This window comes from Oncorhynchus clarkii, chromosome 1 (assembly GCF_045791955.1).
Source record: "Oncorhynchus clarkii lewisi isolate Uvic-CL-2024 chromosome 1, UVic_Ocla_1.0, whole genome shotgun sequence".
NCBI lineage: Eukaryota > Metazoa > Chordata > Actinopteri > Salmoniformes > Salmonidae > Oncorhynchus > Oncorhynchus clarkii.
The window spans coordinates 49,225,255-49,248,254 of NC_092147.1; the positions used below are offsets into that span (position 1 = coordinate 49,225,255).

General features: G+C 40.5%; 1 protein-coding gene across 1 annotated transcript in view; it reads right to left on the reverse strand.

The window, feature by feature from the left end:
* Positions 1–8,483, reverse strand: part of LOC139416493 (alpha-1,3-mannosyl-glycoprotein 4-beta-N-acetylglucosaminyltransferase C-like) — a 30,467-nt gene extending 21,984 nt beyond the window's left edge. The window contains exon 1 of the mRNA XM_071165152.1: positions 8,408–8,483. The gene's annotated coding sequence lies outside the window, so the exon portion shown is untranslated. The remainder of the gene's footprint in view (positions 1–8,407) is intronic.
* Positions 8,484–23,000: the final 14,517 nt, after the last annotated feature.

Consider the following 23,000-nt stretch of genomic DNA (forward strand, 5'->3'; position numbering starts at 1 on the left):
CTTCAGATTCCTTGAACAAATTACAGTCTCTGCCACCCATTAGTGAACAGGATTGGCTTGTAACTCTGGATGTCTCTTCTCTACATTTCTATACCTCACAAAGGAATCCTTTTAAAATCTTAATAGGATCTGTGTGTCTTCAAAGCTTACTGAGTGAAACACATGATTGATCAGAGGAGATTGTATTGAAATAAGAGGATTGAAAAATACATCAAGAAGCTCTTACTTTGACAGCTTAACCTTTGTGCCAATATGTTTAACCGGCTAGCCACTCTTTCACAGATGAAAAAGGCATAGATCTGAAAATTGAAATAAAACTAACATTCACGTTAGCCTAAAAGCCACATATACAATATTGTCTGGGATCTATGTACAATGAGTGTACAAAACATTAGGAACACCTTCCTAATGTTGAGTTGCACCCCCTTTGGCCCTCAGAACAGCCTCAGTTCGACTGGCCATGGACTCTACAAGGTGTCGAAAGCGTCCCACAGGGATGCTGGCCCATGTTGATTCCAATGCTTCCAACAGTTGTGTCAAGTTGGCTGGATGTTCTTTGGTTGGTGGACCATTCTTTATACACACAGGAACATTTTGAACATGACAAACCCAGCAGCGTTGCAGTTCTTGACACATTCCAACCGGTGCGCCTTGCAGGTACTACCATACCCCATTCAAAAGCACTTAAATCTTTTGTCTTGCCAATTAAACCTTCTGAATGGTAAGCATACACAATCCATGTCTTAAATGTCTCAATGCTTAAAAATCATTATTTAACCTGTCTCAATCTCTTCATCTATACTGATAACAGCTTCTTGTCACACCTGCTTCCTCTCCCCCTCTCTAGTGCTCGAGAGCAACAGGCTGCCCTTCATTACGCACACCTGTCACCATCATTACACACATCCGCGCTCATTGGACTCACCTGGACCCCTCTATATCTGTCAGTTTCTCAGTTTTGTTTCCCGGGTCAGCATTATTGTCATGATGTTGTTTGGTTCCCTCTGTCCAGACGCTGTTCTTGTTTTGTTTGATGTTCAATCCCTGTACTTGCTTCTCGTCTCCAGCATCGGCCCTTACACTTCTACCCCCAAACTATAAGAATGCTGAACAATTGATCAACCCCCCCCCCCCCATTGTTTTTACACTGCTGCTACTCGCTTTCCCAGTGTGTGAACCCGTGAATCTATCACAGCTCAACCGAGCTGAGTTTTTTTTCATTCCATGGCCATGTGATGACCATTACTCCCATGAAGCCCCCTCATGGTCCTGTCAGTCAATATATCTACAGTGACAGACACTGATTCTGTCTTCTCCCCAATTGAAATAGATATGTCGTTGTCTGCATATTTTTTGCAGAACGCAGACGTTCTAGAACACTTTTCAGCCCTCTGTATTAAACTACTTTCTCTGTTACAATGCCGCCTGCTCCATGTTATCTGACAGAATGCACAACAAACACTGACTTGCCCAGTACTGACTTGCATTGTTCACGAGTCTCTCATCTAGAGTCCAAGTCAAGTCTCAAGTCAATTAATCACGAGTCTAAGTCAAGTCGCAAGTCATTTTCTTTGCGACTTCAGTGCGACTCGAGTCCGACTCTCAGACTCGAGTTTCCATCTCTGGTTTACATATTACAGCATATCAAATATATATGAATATATTTTCTTTAAAATCACTTGCACTTCTAGAGGCCTTAAAACCTCTTAGAGCTCCCCCCCTACTTTGTGCAATTTATCCGCCTGAAGACATACCCAAATCTAACAGCTTGTAGCTCAGGCACAGAACCAAGGATATGCATGTTCTTGGTACCATTTGAAAGAAAACACTCTGAAGTTTGTGGAAATGTGAATTGAATCTAGGAGAATATAACACAATAGATCTGGTTCAGATAAAACAATGAAAAAAAACATGTTTTTTATTTTTATTTTTGTATCATCATCTTTAAAATGAACAAGATAAAACAAACATTCAGATAGGATGATGGGGACAATTTCAGTGAAAATATAAGAGGGCAACAGTACTTGTGCAAAGTTTCAGAATGATAACTTCCAAAATGAGTGTGCTACATGACATTTATCATAAAGTCACCCAGGTGTCCCACACAAGTAGCCCAAATGTACCCAAGTGGCCAAATTGGTGAAGGTATACATTTTGAAACAAATACCCCCCCCCCCCCCAAAACAATTGAGAAAAAAAAGGAAAAAAAATGGGAAAAAAATAATTATTGATTAAAAAGTATATGAAAAAAAAAAAAAAAATATATATATATATATATATACATTTACAAAATAACATGGGTAACTATTTACACACTTTCAATATTTGGAAGACCCTCAGTCCTCTATAAAATCAAATCAATTTATATAGCCCCAGCCTAAAACCCTAAACAGCAAGCAATGCAGGTGTAGAAGCACGGTGGCTAGGAAAAACTCCCTAGAAAGGCAAAAACCTAGGAAGAAACCTAGAGAGGAACCAGGCTATGAGGGGTGGCCAGTCCTCTTCTGGCTGTGCCGGGTGGAGATCACAGTGGTTGTATAGGGTGCAACAGGACAGCACCTCAAGAGTAAAAATGAACCGTTTAGGGTTCCATAGCCGCAGGCAGAACATTTGAAACTGGAACAGCGGCAAGGCCAGGTGGACTGGGGACAGCAAGGAGTCATCATGCCAGGTAGTCCTGACGCATGGTCCTAGGGCTCAGGTCCTCCGAGAGAGAGAAAGAGAGAATTAGAGAGAGCATACTTAAATTCACACAGGACACCAGATAAGACTCCCATTCGGAGTCAGTGTCACTGTGAAAGAAAATGTTCAGTTAGAATAGTTTCACATATGAGCCCTGTATCAACAGGTATAATAAACAGATATATATAGAGAGAGAGTACAGGGAACATAAGGTTGAATACATTATTATGACCTTCTAGATCTACTGTCTCTTTTATATTATGACATTTCAGCTAGATCTACTGTCTCTATTATATTATGACAGACCAGCTAGATCTACTGTCTTTATTATATTACAACAGACCAGCTGTATCTACTGTCTCCATTTCACTTTGGCCATTGTTGTGTGGGCCTGCCCTCCCCTCAACAGCCTCAAATAGGCTATTTCATGTGGGTTGGGGTGGGGCAGCAGACACACGCATCTCACATTTCATGACATTACGTGTTTATATATTGCTTCTAAAATTTACAAAAAATCACAAATAATGTTTTATATTATTAATTTCAAACAAGGGCATTAGCATGATAAGAACTTACCAGTCCAAACGACGTCCTCTCCCGTTCAAAAAATATTCCTCCACAATCGCAAAACGAATCATCCTACAACAATCTCTGTCTCACCTTCCCAATCAATTTATTCTAAAATTGTGTGTACATCTGTATATCTAGACTTAGATTTAGCTTTCCCTGACTTAGTCGCCATAATGATTGATATATAAACAGCTGAATCTGCGCATTTACCAAACAATGCAATGTGTAATATGTGTTTCTCCTTCCGGTATGACACTTCAATAGCGAATTACTCACTTTACGCTGGAGTTTACTACATGGGTTGGGCTTGCAACACATAAACATGGCCTATTGCCGTTTAGCTCAGCTCATTGGCTATCTACCAGGCTAGATTTCAAAACGATCAGTGGTCATTGGGTTAAAATACAGTCAATCAACGAAACAGCGGGCAAATCATTGGTGCACAATGATGTCATGACTTGTTGTCTTCAAATCGGTTTCTTTCAGTCAATACGTCCCGCGAAATGGCCCATCTGGTCTGATTGTGTTACAAACAAACCAGTTGATTGCAGTGAAACCAAACATGACAGGAAAAGTCACGTTCTGTGTGGGTTATTTACCTGGAATGTGTCATCGAAAATGGAATGAGACGGAATTCACGACCCAAGCGGTTCACAGATTCTAGGCTTTCGATACATGTGAGACACTTGTATTTTCATGAATGTTTAATATGACTATTTATGTAGCGATCACCGTATGTTGTGGAATTTCAGCCCGCTAGCGGGTTCCGTGCACGGAGATTAACAAAGGCTTCCAAACCTGCAGTGACTACAGGGTAAAACAGACCAAGGGTTGCTGCCCCTCCAATATGTCCCCTATACACATGTAACTGTTGGGACACTACTACCAAGTCTGGCTGCACAACTGATTGGCACAACCGATTGGCAAATGTACTGCAAATTGAGAAATCATGTGACTAACCTGAATAAAAAGAAGAAGAAACTACACTATGAAACAAAGATAAATTACATAAAGAATGATAGTAAAAAGCTTTGGAGCTCCATCATTCTGTCACAGGTGACAGAGGTGTCACTACAGACATTTGTTTCACCTGTCTTTGTTCTTGTCTCCACCCCCCTCCAGGTGTTGCCAATCTTCCCCATTATCCCCAGTGTATTTATACCTGTGTTCTTTGTTTGTCTGTTGCCAGTTTGTTTTGTTTTGTAAAACCTACCAGCGTTTTTCCCCTTGCGCCTGTCTGTTCTAGTTCCTGTTTTGCCTGCCCCGGCCCTGAGCCTGCCTGCCGTTCTATACCTTGCCCCACCACATTGGATTATTGACCACTGCCTGCTCTGACCCTAAGACTGCCTGCCGTTCTGGACCTTTGCACCCTATCTGGATTACTGACCTCTGCCTGCCCTTAACCTGTCATTTTTCCTGCCCCTGTATTAGTAATACACTTTTGTTACTTCGACACTGTCTGCATCTGGGTCTTACCTGAAACGTGATACATTCATTGAATCAGATGGCTCATTCATCACAAAACCCACTGATATTGCCAACTACTTTAATGGTTTTTTCATTGGCAAGATGTGCAAACTTAGGCCTGACATACCAACAACAAACGTTGACAGTACACATTCAAGTATATCTAACCAAAATATGAAAGACAAGCATTATCTTGGGCTCCCGGATGGCTCAGCGGTTTAAAGCGCCGCATCTCAGTGCTTGAGGTGTCACTACAGACCCTGGTTTGATTCCAGGCTGTCTCACAACTGGCCGTGATTGGGAGTCCCATAGAGTGGCACACAATTAGCCCAGTGTCGTCCGGGTTAGATACAAGGGATGCATGTCGAGATACAATGCCATTTTACAATAAACAAATTGACAACAGACTTTTAGCACACATAGGGAAGGACATTCAACAAGCACAGCAATTACACAAATTACTGATGATTGGCTGAGAGAAATTGATGATAAAAATATTGTGGTGGCTGTTTTGTTAGACTTCAGTGCAGTTTTTTACATTAGCAATCAAAGTCTGCTGCTGGAAAAAAAACATGTGTTATGGCTTTATACCCCCTGCTATATTGTGGATAACAAGTTACCTGTCTAACAGAACACAGATGGTGTTCTTTAATGGAAGCCTATCCAACATAATCCAGGTAGAATCAGGAATTCCCCAGGGCAGCTATCTAGGCCCCTTACTTTTTTCAATCTTTACTAACGACATGCTTTGAGTAAAGCCAGTGTGTCTATGTACACAGATGACTCAACACTATACACATCAGCTTCTACAGCAACTGAAATAACTGCAAAACTTAACAAAGAGTTGCAGTTAGTTTCAGAATGGACCTACATTTTTCTAAAACTAAAAGCATTGTATTTGGGACAAATCATTCACTAAACCCTAAACCTCAACTACATATTGTAATAAATAATGTTGGAGGGACAAAACTGCTTGGCGTAACCCTGGATTTTCAACTGTCATGGTCAAAACATACTGATACAATAGTAGCTAAGATGGGGAGAAGTGTGTCCATAATAATGTGCTGCTCTGCCTTCTTAGCTGTACTATCAACAAGGCAGGTCCTAAAGGACCTAGTTTTGCCGCACCTGGATTACTGTTCAGTCGTGTGGTCAGGTGCCATAAAGAGGGATTTAGACAAATTGCAATTGGCCCCTAACAGGGCAGCACATCTGGCGCTTAGATGTACACAGAGATCTAACATTAATAATGTCAATCGTTCCTGGCTCAAAGTGTAGGAGAGATTGAATTCATCACTACTTTTATTTCTGAGAGGTATTGACATGTTGAACTACTGGCACAAAGCTTGGACACCCATGCAACCCCACAAGACAAGAGGTCTCTTCCCAGTCCAGAACAGACTATGGGAAGCACACAGTACTACATAGAGCTATGATTACATGGAACTCTATTTGACAACAAGTAACTCATGCAAGCAGTAAAATTTTATTTGAAAAACAGATAAAAATACACCTTATGGAATGGTGGGGACTGTGAAGCAACACAAACATAGGCACAGATACATGCATACAAACACACAATAACTATGCACACAGGTACATGTGGATTTTGTGTTGTAAATATGTGGTAGTAGTGGGCACACACTTAATATGTTGTGAAATCTGTTGTGAATGTATTGTAATGTTTTAAAAATATTATAACTGTACTTCCTGGACCCCAGGAAGAGTAGCTGCCTTGGCAGCAGCGAATGGGGATCCATAACAAATACAAAATACAAATACCACTTTAATGGAGAATGTTTTATGTACGAACTGGTCTATGGGGGGGAACTAGTGCATAGCCAGCTGAATAGATTCCCTTTGGACAGTAAGATGACACGACTCAATATCGTCATCTGCCGGCCTTTGGGCTAAGTCAACACTGACTCCTGTTACTGTGCAACGGTATCCCAGATTTTAGGGCTAGATTCAATCAGTTCTGCCTTAACCCGCGATAACCAACAGTTGCATAGCAGTTTCATTGTTTTTATTTAGACGATGTCAGAGGTGTAACTGTGTTGGAGCTATCAAATCGGCAAACGCTCCCGGTGTTATACCTATACTGGAATGTGTATGGCTTAGTGACAACCACAGGAGCAGCTGCTCACCGATTTGACAGCTCTAATGCAGTTACAACCCCGACACAGCCAAAACCCCCGGCTGTGGAGATGTCGGCTACCGCCGGTTAACACTTCATCTGATTGAATCTAGGCCTTAATAAGTGTGTAGTCTATGGTGAGACTAATAGACAGGGATCAATAAAAGAGATAAGCTCCATTTACACTCAGGGTAGCCGTTGATGACTATCCAGCAGTCTGGCCAAAATACATAAAAATAGCCCCAGGGACGTCCTTTACCAAAACAAATGGCACCCTATTCCATATTAAGTGCACTACATTTGACCGGGACTGGTGAAAAATAGCACACTATATAGGGAATAGGGTGCCATTTGAGTCGCACACCAAGACTGAAGAGCAGAGGTTTCACTGTCTGAAGGTAACTCCAATCTGCAATAAAAGTACTTTAACATTTTAAGGGGTCCATTAATTATTGTCGAGCACCAGAGAGAGCCGTATATAAAGATGGCTCTGGCTGAGGTCCAAATGGCACCCTATTCCCTATATAGTGCACTACAGACACCAGTCATATGTAAGGCGCAATCCATTCTGAGGAACTCCCAGCATCCCTTGTTTGATGAATTTATGTTGTTTCCCCCAGGGCGCAGCCACAGTACACACTCCCCAAGTTTAAAATGGCTCAAAACTCTCCTTCATGCCAGCTGCTATCAGCTTTCTCAATAAGCTGAAGGACTACTGTTAGTTGTGGACATATTGCTGTATTTATTGTTTTGGGGTATATTTATTTGTCTGTGTTCAATGTGTTTTTACTATGTGCTGCAAAATGGATTGCCCCATGGGTTAATAAAGACTCTACACTAGTCTACTCTACACTACACTACACTACTCTGCTCTACTCTAGTCTACTTTACTTTTGACCAGGGCCGATACGTCCCCCGTCAAAAGTAGTGCACTATATAGGGAATAGGGTACGATTTGGGATGCAGACTCTGTCTAGCACTCGGGTTTGACAGGTGAAGTGGGTCATAAAGGGAACCAACATCAATAGCAACTGGTTTGGCAAGTTACAACATGATGTGTTTAGTGGAAGCCGCTCAAATCAGTTCCGTCTGACAGGGAGAAGAGCCCATCTTCTAGGACACAACATATGATACCATTAGATGATGCTATTATAGGTCAAAGTCACAGCCAGACAAACACCCTGACTGACAGAGAGCAGACCAGTAGTACCCCATCTCATTATAAACTGTGAGGGGGAGCAAGTTATCCCCACATCACTGAGAGGAAGGGGATTTGAGTCACCAGGCAAAGCCATGATAAATCCTGGGATATACAGCCATTTTCAGGACAAAGGAGCTGCAAGTCTCAGTGAGAGAAGATTTGGTTTTTACAATGGAACAGTAGTTCAATATTTAATGCAGCCAACACATACTTGTGCATAAAATACTATACCTATGAGATAATTTTACATTACAGCACAGAATAAAATGGTAATAACATGGTAATTGTATAGTAATAAGTGATAGTTACTCAAAAAGAAAGAAAGCCCATGAAGCGACAGGCACACTCACCTGCCTGCTGTCTGTGTGAATGTGAAGGAGTTCTGGCGATGCTCTGTGCTGCACGTTGCCACCAGTCTAAATTATCTCCGTGACTCACACAAGAGCAGATCATTAGCTCTGAAAAAAGTTCCGTAAACACTAATTATAATGGCAGTCGTCTGGTGAGGCTATCTCTGTCTGTCTCCATCTCGCTCTCTTTGATCTCAGTCTCTCTTTTCCAGCCCTCTTACTCTCTTCCCCTCTGCCTGCCTCACTCCCCCGCTCTGACTCTCCTCACCAAGGTGTCACTGTGTCTGCACATACACTGCTTCTCATTTGTTGTCAGTTTTTCCCTCTCCTGACTCTCCTCCCCTTTCCAGACGTTTGGTCTTAAAGTGACAACACATTGTAATGCATCCCTCAGCCTCAACTCGGTGGCTCGAGATACCCATCTGTCAGTTAGACTGAGAGATTTAAACCAATCCAAAAAATACGGCCTAAGAGCATACTAAGGTCATAAGAGGCAATCAGCAGTTGTTACATCCATTCATGGACTTAATGATTCATTAAATGGATGATGTGTACCCATTTATTCTTGAAGAATATAACCTGTAAATGCCTCACGAGCTTAGCTTAACTGTCGTATCCCATCAGAACCCAAGATATAAGCCTCGATACATGGTTAAAACTATAATTTTTATATCATGAATGGTCAGTCCTTGCATCCATAGCTCTGTCTATGAATTTCTCTAAGCCCATTCCTCAACTTTTTACTGAAACAGTGGCGGGGAAGATGCTTTGTTATTGTGACAACTGCTGATTGGCCCTTTAAGGCTGCAATCCTATTACCGGGATGATATGACAACAGCCACTGAAAGTGCAGGGCGCCAAATTCAAAACAACAGAAATCTCATAATTAAAATTCCTTAAACATACATGTGTCTTATATCGTTTTAAAAGTATTCTTGTTGTTAATCGCACCACAGTGTACGATTTCAAATAGGATTTACGGCGAAAGAACCACAAACGATTAAGTTAGGTCAGCACCTAGTGACAATAAAACACAGCCATTTTTCCAGCCAAAGAGAGGAGTCACAAAAACCACAAATAGAGATAAAATGAATCACTAACCTTTGATGATCTTCATCAGATGACACTCATAGGACTTCATGTTACAGAATACATTTATGTTTTGTTTGATAAAGTTCATATTTATATTAAAAAATCGGAGTTAACATTGGCACGTTACATTCACTAGTTCCAAAAACATCCAGTGATTTTGCCAGCAGAGTCAAAAAAGTATACTTTGTCTGCACTCTGCAGCAATGTCACCCTCCTCTACAGTAGCAAACAAGCTCCAAACAATTCCCATCTCTGATTTTTAGAGACAGTCTGCTCTGTAGTTAATCTGAAGTTAAGTTGTAGTTAAATTGGTTAAACTGGGGCTCTATATGTACTGTACTTTGGAAGTGAGCTTGGCTAAATTAATGAATATTAATAAAAATGTATGTTGTGATATCAAGTGCTCTTCCAAGGATAGCTTCTCCCTTATCTTTCACCAACAACGTCATATGGTAAAGCATGGTGGAGGAGAGGAACACTGACAATAAAAGATGGCTTGGCCAACAAACATGAAACGACTATTAAAAAATCGGTACTTCACTGACCTGTGAAGTGCCTTATTATGAGGGTCATATATGATTTTGACAATTCTTACAATACATTTATTACAGCATCATAATGCATTACACATGCAGCCTAAGCAAAGCCCTACCAAACACATTGATTTGATTGCTTGACAACACTGAGTGAACCTTAGCCTTCTCTGCAAACAGGTGGTAGATTATAGGTATAGAGGGTCAGACATTAAAAAGTTGGAGGTATCGGAGAGATTACAAATGCCTCAACTTCTCCACGACACCTGCCTCTTGTTCCTGGAATATATTAGTAATTCCTGGAATGTATTATTCATTCCTGGAATGCATGAATAATTCCTGGAATGCATGAATAATTCCTCAGTCAGACACAAGCAGTCTGACAACCTCGAGTCAACCCAATCATTCTCATAGTGTGGGGAGATGTAAACTAATTTACACGCCATTTTCTCTGCCTGAAAGTTTTGCATACCAGCGTGTACAGCAATGTGATAACCATGGCCACTATCAAATGACGGGTAAGAGTCACTCCTAGACGAAAATTGCCATGTAGAGAATCAGAGAACAGCTTCAGAGGGCACCCAGGTTGACAGAACAGATTGACAGGTCCTTAAATCTTACTGGCAGAATCATGCAGCATTGTAGGGCCATTCAACTTTTCAGAAAGAGACAAGTTTGTCAGACGAAATGTTTAAAAAATCGTCCTGCTTCATCCATGTTTCATGAACTGAAATTAAAGTTCCCCGAAATGCACAAGCTTATTTCTCTCAAATGTTGTGCACAAATTTGTTTACATCCCTGTTAGTGAGCATTTTATCCTTTGTCAAGATAATCCATCCACCTGACAGGTGTAAACAAATTTGAAGCTGATTAAACAGCATTATCATTACACAGGTGCACCTTGTGCTGGGGACAATAAAAGGCCACTCTAAAATGTGAAGTTTTGTCACACAACATAATGCCACCGATGTCTCAAGTTCTGAGGGAGCTAGCAATTGCCATTCTGACTGCAGGAATATCCGCCAGAGCTGCTGCCAGGGAATTTAATGTTAATTTCTCTACCATAAGCCACCAATTGTATTTATATCTGTAATAATGCCCTTTTGTGGGTAAAAACTCATGCTGATTGACTGGGACTGGCTCCCCAGTGGGTCACCTTGACTCCCAAGTGTGTGGGCCACCCATGGTTGATGGCTGCACTCCTACCCAGTCATGTGAAATACATAGATTAGGGCCTAATGAATTTATTTAAATTTACTGATTTCCTTATATGCACTGTAATGTACACAAAGTCAAGGTTATGCTTCGCTGATGCTAATTACTGTCTGTTTGCATGCTCTGTGATTACATGCTTGGCTTGACAGGCATCAATGTTATCATTTAGTGAGGTTCGTCAAAGGTGAATGTGCGTGTGTGTGTGTGTGTGCGCCCGCGCGCAATTTATTGAGAGCAAAGGACTTCTTCTTTCATAGGTTGTCACTCAAATCAGCCTGCCAACCTGCCATGTAGGCTCAGGCTGGCTATCCCCGTGGGGTTGGAAGAGTCTGAATTTTTAATATCCTCTAATTTGAGATGTTGTGGGAAATCCCAGTTTCACTGAAAATTCGATGAAACAGTGTGGCACCCAGATTCAGATTTCACCCAAGTGGAACAAGAAGGGCAGACAGGGAAGAGCAGATGCTAAAGAGAAAGAGAAGGCATGAGCTGCGTGATCCTCTCAACTGTTATCGCACAGATCAGATGCCCTCAGTGTGGGGGGTCTGATTCACAGAAATACGGTGAAATATACAATACATAGCACTGATGAGCTAAAACAGTGAGAGTGAATGGGGCACCATCCCAAATCACCGCAAAGGAAGTGGCAGCAAACCAAGTCGTTAAGCAACACAAGCACCTTGGGACTTGATTGTGTGTGTAATAGGAAAGCATACAATTTCCTTTTCTTTAACCTCATTTCGAAGACAAAACAACACTGCCAAAACTAAATGACTTGGCTTGGCTTTAGCTTATTTAGTAGGAATATGTACATTCAATTCAGAGCATGGCTGAACCATCTAGTTGTAGATGTTTGAGGTTTAGCTCAAAAAGGTTACTTGAGGCACTATTCAATCAGAACCCCTTACCCAGTTTCAGCTGTTTTCAATTATGCAATATCTGTCTGTTGCATAATTCCATTAATTATTTATTCCATTCAAATGCAGATTATTACTCAGTTGTATTATTTAAATAGGTGTATTACTTAGTTTTAGGAGCAGCATTTCCCTCTTAAACAACCATTCATGGTCGATGCAAGTTCACATCGTGTTGGTTTGAACACGATGTCAACTTGCATCGACCCATGAGTAGCTGTTTAAGAGGGAAATGCTGCTCCTAAAACTAAGTAATACAACTATATAAATCATAAAACTGAGTAATAATCTGCATTTGAAATAATAGGCTTTGTTCAATAGAGCACGCTCCAACTGCAAGTGCTTCAACGTCATTATGGTCGCATTACATTAAGTTGTTCCTCCTACCCATATTTTGGGTGTTGTTCTCACTGATGTATTCAAGTCCATCTAAATCCAATTGCTGTGTTAATAATGAATAATAAGGGCAGAGCCCAGTGACAAGTTAATTCTGAAGTGGGGTCAGTAGACGCTCACAACTTCAACTTATGTTATTACAGGGTCAGAATAACCTATATATCAAGACAACCATGACAATCACGTCTGACAGGATGGGCTGCTATTGGCAATACAAAACATATTTTTGTTGTAATACATTGTCTTTTTCATCTATTACTATGGCATATAAAAAAAAGTAGAGCTTGGCCTACCATGTGCATGGTTTTGGAAAAATGTTATACTAAAGTAGGCTATTCTATATGTTCTGGTCTTAATAAAACTGACTCAATATTGTCCTGCATTATGTTCAAAATCAAGTAAAAAAAGGTAGACTTTTATTTATCAAAACTACTCCGTATCACAAGAAGACTTCAGGGGCATTACAGTATTTGAACATCAGAGATGACTGACCTCCAGTAGAAAAACTCCTGGGGGCTTGACTGACTCCGTTGTCTTGGTGAATAACACAAAGAGACTCTGCCAGACATGAGTCCTGTCATGTGGAGCTTTTTCCACTCTCCTCCTACAGTAAAGTGATAGTTCATGCACTGAATTCAGCCTAACATGACCTTCACAGAAAAGAGCAGTGGTGTAGTGGAGTTTATCGTCTCCACCTCATGTTGAGATTCAAAGTTCAGACCACTTTAAACGTGCAGCTACAGCTTCACACTTTTCTAGTCCAATATGGGTTTTTTCTTAACCCATCATTTATACAATTTGTTCGAAAGGGGCTGTTCCGGCAGGCTGGCACACTCCCTGACCTCACGGCGGGTAGCCTAGTGTTTAGAGAATTGGGCCAGTAACCGGAACTGACAAGGTAAAAATCTGTCAATCTGCCTCTGAGCAAGGCAGTTAACCCACTGTTCTCCGAGTGCTGAAGACGTGGATGTTTATTATGGCCAGCCCCCTGGACCTCTCTGATTCAGAGGGGTTGGGTTAAATGCGGAAGACACATTTCAGTTGAATACATTGTTGGACAACTGACTAGGTATCCCCCTTTCCCTAACTAGCTTCTCAAATCACATCCCTCTCTTAACAAAAACATGGAAACTTCATACATACAGTGGGTATACTTTCCAAGTTACAGTATTTCCTTTATAAAATGTTTAATGATATTAGTGTTCTATAGATCGCCTCTGACCATTCCCCACGTTCTATGTTAGAAATATTGAACGTGTTAGTTTCAGCGGGAAAAAGTCAGTTGAAACAAAGCACATTCCTTTGGTGAATCTTGAGAGCGCATGCCTGAATCTTCTCACTTGATTTACAACATGGCGTGAGTTGCTAACCCCCACTAGTTATTTCCTTCCCCCTCTAGGGTGAGAGGGTGTCTGATTGAAGTTATTCATTGCAAACCTGATCTGACCTATTTGGATTCTCGTGGACAGTCATGACAATGTCTTGGGTGTATGATATTTGTGACATGGTGACATGCTAGTAGAAATTAGGTAAAATGGATTTCAGTTTCCCTGCATTAAAATCACCAGCCACTAGGAGCGTCACCTCTGGATGAGCATGTTCTTGTTTGCTTATGGCCCTATACAGCTGGTTGAGTGTGGTCTTAGCTCCAGCACCAGTTTATGGTGGTAAATAGACAGCTACAAAAAATATATATGAAAACTCTCTTGGTAAATAGTATGATCTACAGTTTATCATGAGGTATTCTAACTCTGGTGAGCAGAACCATGAATAGTCCTTAATATTAGAGATGGTGCACAATCTGTTGATAACAAAGACACACCTCTTCTCCCTAACCTTACCCAATGCTGCCGTACAGTCTTGACGATGCATTGAAAAACCAGCTAGATGTATATTTTCAATGTTCTTGTTCAGCCACGACTCTGAGAAACATAGGATATTACAGTTCTTCAGGTCCCGTTGATAGGATAATCTCAAACAGACCTTGTCCAGTTTCCTCTCCAGGGATTGTACGTTCACCAGTACAATGGCGGGTAGAGACTGATTATTTATTTGCCAACGTAGTTTTGTCAGGGTCAAGATATATAACCTTTGAGTTAATAAAGCCGGAAACAAACTTGGTATCTTTTTTGCTTTCTTGAGTAAGTCAGCCCCAAAATGCAGGTGTTTCAGTCTAGCTCAATGCTTTCTGTGGTGGTGGGGCAGCCAGTAGAAAATACGGAGCGTAGCGGTTGGTAATGTTCTCTAGTTGCGCTGTGATTGGCTCAGTGTTCTGTCACTCATGGGGACACTACGTCACCGCCAAATCTAAATAATTTAAGCCCCTTGGGTGCTGCCATAGGGTTACACTAGAGGTTACCATCCAAGAATGCTCAAGGTCATTGGCCACATATAAAATTACATCAAATCATGTTATATTTACAGCAGCTTTGATTGGACTGATGTCAACATCACGCTTTCAAAATCTTAGCTTCCAAGCGAGCAGTCATCATCATGAATCAAGTCGACAATCTACTGGCAAATCCTTTTTAATCCATGTCATATGAAGAGAAATAATGAAGAAAAATTATAGATAAAACGTATTGGTGCTCAACGGCCATTGGACATAAACATTACACAACATTGAGTGGTTTGGAAGGAATCTGTGGCTAACTGCAAGCATTGCAAGGCAATCACTAGCCTGCTATTCAGTGGAGTGGGTGTGTGGTCCCAAGTCTGGGTTTAAGAGTCTCTTTTCCAAGCTTAAAAGGATAAACATTCAACATTGGCCATGGTGTCAATACAGCATTCTGCCTCGCTCAAAACAACTGGGAGCTCTGAATTGGGAAATCTGATTTCAGTGAGTTCAAGACAACTGGGAACTCAGGAAAAAACTAGATCCGACTGGGGAAAATACATTTTGAACGGTCATCCAACTTGGAATTGCAAGTCGGGAAATCTGGCCTCTTTCTAGAGCTCCGACCTGAAGATTACTGACGTCATCATGAGTCGACCTTGTTTTTTTTCCAGAGTTCCCAGTTGTCTTGAAAGCACAATAAATCCAGAGAATGCCAGACTTTGATGACAAAGTTTGATGAGAAAATTTGCCCACAAAAAGGATCGCCGCACCACCTTCCTGTTCAAGTGAGAACAGCACAAGGTGAGTCCAAAAATGTATTGTATGCTGCTGCATAAACAATGTAATATGCCAGGGAGATATGTACACTGTAGCTAAGAAAGTAATACTAAGTGTTAGTAGCCCATGTGCCTCGCCCTGATAATTTAGTCCCGTTTCCCCTCCTAAATTCGCCTACTGTTCTGACTTGGTGGTGCACGTGTAGCCTGTTTTAGAGAAATGTAATCGAATATTGTAAGAGCTTTCATTGTCTGATTATATGACCCCTTTATTATCATATGGTTCTGACTTGGTGTAAAAACTACTGTCAAAACGGCCCATGTTCTGAATTCTGTCGCTGTACATTTCAAAAGTGCTGAATAAGTAGTTATATTGACTACGTCCATCCTAGCTCGCTCATTAATGTCTTAATCAAAATTACACATTGTCTCTTATCCACTCGCCGTCCCCTTATACCATAGTTTGTACATCTCAATTGTCATTAGAAACCACTTTGTTTAAACAAGTCAGCCATATCAGCAATGTTTTTTTTAAAAGGCAGTAAATGAGGCTGAATGAACTGTTTCGCTGCCAGACAAGGCTCCGCTGATAGCCAAGTGTAGCAGTGGTAAGGTGTTGGGACTGCTGTTGGGACTCTGCTGAAGGGACAGCTTTATGTAGGCCCTAATAGTGTGTGGGCACCGTTTGTCACTGTTATAGTGCAATTAATGTATTGTTTAGTGTTGTGTATTTTTTTTTGCCCCACCAAGATTTACATGCTAATATTGCCACTGGTCAGGGTGCCCGCACGTCCGCCTCTCTTACACCGTCTTTTCCTTTTCCTAACAATTTAGACAAAAAGTTAGACGGTATGACATCTTGGTCTACTTCTCTGCTTTTCAAATCTGAAATAATAACAGAAATATCCATTACGGATCTAACAATATGGCTGTTTTAGTTACCGCATCAACAACATTTACTGTAACTTTTTTCGCAAACAGCTCCCGTTTTGACCACTACCCCAACAAGTTAGACAAAAAAAGTTAGAGGGTATGACATCTTCCTCTACTTCTCTGCCATTCATATGTTTGTGGAACCAACATTTTCACTTCAGATCAGTACAGCTGTTTTAGTAACTGCATTCCCACATTTTCCACAAACTTGTTACAAACAACTGCCATTTTTTGCCACTAACCCAACAAGTCAGACAAAGACATAGAGGTTATGAAATCTTCCCCTACTTTTCTGCTTGTCAAATTAGGAATAACGTTTACCAATCTGTAGATGGAGCTGTTTTAGTAACCCATCAACTGCTCTCTTTCTTGATGCAGTAAATCGTGTCAGAAGCTAGCAGATTAATTATTTACCAACAGCTGTTAATTCCAATAAAACTACATCACGTTTTGAAGTTAACTTTCCTTGCTTTGTCTAACACTATCATGCATCTGGCTCAGAGTGCAGTATTTAGTTCATATTAAAAGCACAAATTTACTGCATGTAACCATGCTTCTCACACTTGCTTTAGCCAAAAGGGAGCAGTGTTGCCAAGGCTACTGTTACCTAGCAACGCTTGACTCACAGGTATGAATGTCTTCATAGCTCTTCAAATTCCCATGATTTGTCATTCTTTTTCAGACCAAACAGCTAGTGCTAAGATTTAGACTACCTTCCCGGTCTGGATGATCTGGAATGAGAAAGATAAGATTTCTAATGCTTACTAGCTTCGTCCTCCTTTTCCAGGATCATGCTCCGTGCTCTAAATACCTTAACTGTCTCTAAAGAGAAGGGTGGGCTGTACCCCACTGATTGGATAGAGCGGATTAGGAATAGCTTCTACCAATAAAAACGTTTTGGCTGTTTGTTGAAGTTGAGTGACAAAACGTGGCTAGCTAACATCTACTAACAGCTCTCTGCGTCATCATTGAGCAGCCCAAACAAAGCAATTCTCAGGTCTAACCATGCCACGTGTGTATCAAGCCATTTTTGTGACAGTGCTTCCTCTTATTTGACAGTCTTATTCTCCAACTGAAACCCAAACAGTCGATAGGCCTACTACGGGCACAGTTGTCTGATGTTTCATTCCTCTTCTAGAAATGAATTGCAACCCAATACATAAGACAGAACATGAAGGTACAGCCTGTTCAGAGAAACATTGAATACTTATCCATTCTGAAATTATAATCATATAACCACAAGGTAGTTTATTTAGAATGCTTCTCTACACCTGCAGAGTTTTCAGGCAGCTAATAGCTCTGCTCATTAGTATGCACCTAGTCCAGCCTCAGAGAAAGAATCAGGATTCGGTACTTTACAGCAGGACATTTCAACAGATGAGAATCTCCTCCCACTCATAGTCCTAGCTATGGATCGATTCGGAATACAGAAACAAAAAAGAAAAGTATAAAAACTGTCCCTTTTGATTTATATTCAAATGAGCAGTAGGCCTATGTGTGGAAATTGGATATCTCAGAAATGAATTTCCTGATGGCAAATTGTATTGGATCATCTTGCTGTATTAATATCCAGGCTATGAGGATCATCAGGCTAGGCCTATTCTTCATTTCACAGTACAAAGGTAGGTTGAATAGAACCCTCCAACCACAAAGGAGCTCTGCACAAGAATTAACATTAGCTCTCTGTCTGTGTGCAGACTGACTCACATTTCCATTCCAGTTTCCATGTTCAAACAATTCCCCCTAAGCAATTTTGGGGATTTCGTCCTTGTTCATTTACATGTGAAAGGCGATCATATTTCAAGTCCCAACATTAGAATTCAAAAGGCGCCATACATTGAAAGTTACAGAGGCGAGGGAGAGAACTTTTCTCCACAATGCTAATGAAGTATTTAAGCTAAGATTGAAATTCAATGGCCACATCCTCACTGAATAAGTGAAAACTAAAATGATTGGCACCCTCCCGATAAAGATGAGCTAAAAAATACTTTAAAATAAATCATACAGATTCTGCACTATATTGTATGAAAATATACACAGTACCAGTCAATAGTTTGGACACACCTACTCATTCCAAGGTTTTTCTTTATTTTTTAAAAACAATTTTCTACATTGTAGAATAATAGTGAAGACATGAAAACTGTGAAATAACCAGTGGTGTAAAGTACTTCACTAAAAATACTTTAAAGTACTACTATAGTAGTTTTTGGGGGGTATCTGTACTTTACTTAACTTTTATTTCACTACATTCCTAAAGATTTTTTTTTACTTTTTACTCCATATATTTTCCATGACACCCAAAAGTACTTACATTTTGACAGGAAAATGGTCCAATTCACACAACTATCAAGAAAACATCCCTGGTCATCCCTACTGCCTCTGATCTGGTGGACTCACTAAACACATGCTTTGTTTGGAAATTAATGTCAGGGTGTTGTAGTGTACCCCTGGTTATCCGTAAATAGAAAGAAAAAAAAACAAGATAGTTGTGATGTCTGGTATGACTTTTGAGTACTTTTTCCACCACTGGAAATAACACATATGGAATCATGTATTAAACAACAAAGGCTTAAACAAAGAAAAACATTTGTATATTTTTTGTGAGACGCAAAGTAGGTAAACAGAGGATCTCCGCATGTGTGGTTCCCTGTTGGAAAAGCATTCCAGGTGAAGCTGGTTGAGAGAATGCCAAGAGTGTGCAAAGCAAAGGGTGGCTACTTTGGCAAAGGGTGGCTACTTTGAAGAATTTAAATATATTTTGATTTGTTTAACACTTTTTTGGTAACTACGTGATTCCATATGTGTTATTTCATAGTTCTGATGTCTTCACCATTATTCCAAAGGGTGGCTACTTTGAAGAATTTAAATATATTTTGATTTGTTTAACACTTTTTTGGTAACTACGTGATTCCATGTGTTATTTCATAGTTCTGATGTCTTCACCATTATTCCACAATGTAGAAAATAGTAAAAAGAAAAGAAAAAATCCTGGAATGAGTAGGTGTGTCCAATCTTTTGACTGGTACTGTATATATTATTTTATACTAATACAATGGCTCAGAGAAAGAGATATTGTTTAAAGCGGCACTCAGCACTTGAAACAATAGCAAAGCGTTCTCCCCACCACTGTTTATTCTTCAAGAATCAATGGGTACATATTGTTAGTTTATAAGTCCAAACATGGATTTAGCAACTACTGATTGCCCCTTTAACAAGTAATAATAGTACAAATTATTGACACCCCTGTTTTCAATATACCTGCAAAAATGATTGGCACCCGTTTTCAATACTCCTGCAGCCTCCCCTTGCGAGGATAACGACACAGCCTTTTCCTAAAATGTTTTATGAGATTGGAAAACACATTGTGAGGGATTTGAACCCATTCCTTCAAACAGAATCTTTCCAGATCCTTGATATCCTTCATCTTTGCTTATGGACTGTCCTCTTCATTTCAAACGACAGTCCGGCCATTGCAATTTATGGCCATTGAAATTAATTTATTTTGTGGTCAATTAAACATCTCTTTGTGAATTTTCATGTATGCTTTGGGTTATTGTCTTGCTGGAAGATCCATTTGCAGCCAAGTTTCAGCCTCCTGGCAGAGGCAACCACATTTTTGGCAAAAATGTTCAGGTACTTGGTAAAGTTCATGATGCTGTTGACCTTAAAAGGACCAATATCTGTTTTTATCTCCATACCAAAAAAATTCTGAGTACCTTACTGTGAAATGTTCAATTAAAATTGTCAAAAATAAATAAAAATAACTTCTTAGCAAAGAGCGATTTCTCAAGCAAAGAGTTTTGCTAGGACTGTCTGGGAATGGCCTGAGTGGGGAGCAGAACAATTAAAACTAGCTGTTATTGGCAGAGAACTTTGGAACTCACTTTCTTATTGTTTTACTACTGGTGATATCATATCACCAGGCAAGCCAAAACTCCTTCCCACTAAAAGAGGCTGATATTTCAGGCAGTTTGTTCAAACAGCTCTTACAATAAAATCACATTTTTGACCTCACTGGGCCTTAAACAACAACAGTGGAAGCAAAATAGCCTCATGACATCAAAGATCCACCATCATATTTTGCAGTCAGTACAAGGTAGCTGATGCCTCCATTTTATTTACTCCAAAATGTAAATAAACCTCTTTGGCCATGCAGGCCTGGTTCCACAAGGGGGCAAAGGGGGGCTTAGCCCCCTCAGTTGAACTTGTGCCCCTTCAGTTGTCATTTTATGTCCCTATATGAAAATATCAAAAGAATTCAAAGGATACGTATCTCCTCTGCGCTGTCAGGCCAATGGACAGTGTGTAGGGTGGCTATGGAAAGCAAATGAGGTGGTTAGGTATGGCTCCGTTGGGTTTCCATAAAAATAATGAAAGAAACACTTCTCATCTGTGATAGGATAAGTGAATAACGTGATACGATTCTGTGTTGCACATATTTGGATTTAGAAGGGCGGGATCAAGTTTACTGATCAAGTTTGCTGCTTCACTCAACTCTGCCTCACACCCCACCACTGAGCTAGCTGTAGAACGTGTTAGTGTTATTAGCCTTAGCCTATTTAGCTAGCTCGAACCAGCTAATCTGCCATGATGGTTATCAGAAATAGGCTTCGCTAAAGTAACAAAACAAAGCCAAAAAGAGGAAAGCAATGAGCAGCAGGAGCATCAAACCATGAGGCCGACATCAAGCCCAGCAGCGATGATGCTGACGGGCTCCAGCTAGCGCCAAGAGCAGAGCCTACCCACCCTTCCACAAGCTCTGCCAGGATAATGGCTCTACAGCCCTCTCCACCTCCAACTGTTCCTGACGAGGAGCCAGCCCAGGTTAGCTAGAATCTTACCCTAGCTGCAGGTTCTGTCCAAAAACATTCATTTAATAGCAACTGGTTCATAGAAGAGTGGGTGGAAAATTTGGTTACTGCAGAATTCAATATAGTTCCAATGCAGGAATCCAAATGATGCCCCTGGGTATAGCTACATATCGGTATGTTTCATCATAGAAATATAATGATCAAAAAATGTAAATGCAACAATTTCAATGATTTTAATTAGTCAATTGAAGGAAATTAATTAATTAGGCCCTAATCTATGGATTTCACAGCCATGGTTGGGCCTGGGAGGGCATAGGCTCACCCACTGGGGAGCCCACTGGGGAGCCAGGCCCAGCAAATCAGAATTAGTTTTCCCCCACAAAAATGGCTTTATTACAGACATAAATACTTCTCCTTCATCATCTGTCCAGGTGGCTGGTCTCCAACGATTGCGCAAGTGAAGAAGCCGGATGTGGAGGTCCTGGGCTGACGTGGTTACACGTTGACTGTGGTTGTGGTTTGTACCTCAAACCATAATGAAAGAGAACGTGTGCTGCGGCCATGGGGTCTATATATAGGGGTGGACCCCATCCGTGACACAGGTGTACACAAGAGTAAATCTGCAAATCCTCACCTTGGATGTATCCCTCCGCCGTGGAGTGATACCAATATATTGGAGTGATCCAACATAGTGAAACATAACTGCACACTTTAGAGTGGCCTATTATTGTCCCCAGCATATTGTGTACCTGTGTAATGATCATGCTGTTTAATAAGCTTATTGATATGCCACATGTCAGGAGGATGGATTATCTTGGCAAAGGAGACATGTTCACTAACAGGGATGTAACCCAAGTTGTGCACAAAAGTTGAGAGAAATAAGATTTTTGTGCATTTGGAAAAATTCTAGGATCTTTTATTTCAGCTCGTGAAACATGGGACGAACACTTTACATGTTGCGTTTATATTTTTGTTCACTATAGATACGTCCTATTATGTTTTTTTTGTGGATGTAAATGAAACTGTACTTATTGGAAACATGTTTATGGTAGGCTGGCATTGCGTAATTGATTACGTGGATGATCCGAATTTGATCCGTGTTGCTGTACTCGTGTACCATGGTTTTTCATGTTTGAAGCAGGCCTATAGGCCTATTTGTTTGACAAGACAACTGCATGGCTGCATCTCACTATAGAAGCCTGTTTTGGTTATTTTTATATTTTTACTGCGTTTGTTTACTGTTATTGTAACGAGTTTAAATACAGATTGTATCATGCCACTGGCTGCTTTGTTCTGTTCATTCATTTGTTTCTTATTCACAGTTGTCGGTATTCTAAACCAAACTGCTATTCAGTATTTTGGTTTGCATGCATTAATTACTAGGCTTCACTGTATTCACATAGTGTTATTCAACTATTATAAAAAACCTATCTTGTGCCCTATATTCATTACCAACACAGCCTTGCTTTAATGTGTAGGGCGCTGTTCATTGCTGATACAACAGAGCGCAGATAGCCTATTGATTTCGCACCAATAATCCCAAACTCACAACAAAATCCACAATTTTTTTAATATATTTTTTATT